We start from the raw sequence: 1,419 nt of genomic DNA on the forward strand, positions 1-1,419 counted from the left end.
TTATAAGTCACAAAACTCCCATAAGAAACACATGGGGTATTATTCATTGTATCAAATTCCCATCGTATTCAAAAGCACTAATTACCTCTGTTAGTGCAATTGTTAGTGCATCTTAAGTGCTTCTTAGAGCACAAACACACAACGTTAGTGTTTCATTAGTGTAGGTGTTACAAATAAAAAATTACCTTTGGGGAAGTCAGCGTGAATTTCGCACCCATAATTTAAGCACTAACGGAAAAATTAGTGTCATTCGTTAGTGCTTCTATACAGCACTAACAATTTCGTTAGTGCCTCACTATTAGTATAGTTATGGCCACGCGAGACTCACAAGAAATTTATGGCAATTTTTTTTTATTGAATCGAATTTCCGCCAAATTCAAAATCACTAATGATCTCTTCTAGAGCAATCGTTAGTGCATTGTTAGTGCTTCTTAGTGCATCTACACCTAAGGTTAGTGCTTCATTAGTATAGGTGCTACAATTAAAATACCTTTTGAGGCCAGAGTGAACTTAGCGCCCCCACTTCAAGTACTAACTAAAAACTGAGTGCCAATCGTTAGTAAATTGCTGGTGCTTCTAGAAAACACTAACAGTTTAGTTAGTACTTCACTATTGGTTTAGTTATGGCCAATTACATGTCACGAAACTCACATAATAAATTTGTGGGAAATTTTACATTGCATAAAATTTCCGTCAAATTCGAGAGCACTAATGATCTCTTCTAGTACAATCGTTAGTGCATTGTTAGTGCTTCTAGAAAACACTAACAGTTTCGTTAGTACATCAATATTAGTGTAGTTATCGACTATTACATGTCACGAAACTCCCATAACAATTTTATTGGGAATTTTTAATTGCATCAAATTTCCGCCAAATTCAAAAGCACTAATAATATATTCTAGTGCAATTGTTAGTGGTTCTTAGTGCACCAACCCCTAACGTTAGTACTTCATTAGTGTAGGTGCAACAAGTACAATATCTTTGGAGGGCACGGCGAACTTGCCCCAACTTCAAGCAGTAACAAAAAAATAATGCCATTCGTTAGTGGATCGTTAGTGCTTCTAGAAAACACTAAAGGTTTGTATGGACTTTGATATTTCTGAAGTTGGCCCCCCACCAAAAATCTTCAATAAATCCCAAAATATGGTAATGCTAACGTTAGTGCTTAGTGCATTTAGATGCACTAAAGATGCAATAACGATTGTCGTTAAATGTATGTTTCTACCTCTATTTGTATAGAATTTGATATTTCCGAAGTTGGTCCCCCATCTAAAATCTTGAATAAATCTCAAAATATGGTAGCACTAACGTCAGTGTTTAGTGTTTTTAAGTGCACTAACGATGCACTAACCACTGCCGTTAACCGCATGTTTCTACGTCAATTTGTAAAAAATTTGATATTTCTGAAGTTGCCCACCC

This window comes from Thermobia domestica, unplaced genomic scaffold, assembly GCF_964235325.1.
Source record: "Thermobia domestica unplaced genomic scaffold, izTheDome1.hap1.1 HAP1_SCAFFOLD_487, whole genome shotgun sequence".
In the NCBI taxonomy this organism is placed as follows: domain Eukaryota; kingdom Metazoa; phylum Arthropoda; class Insecta; order Zygentoma; family Lepismatidae; genus Thermobia; species Thermobia domestica.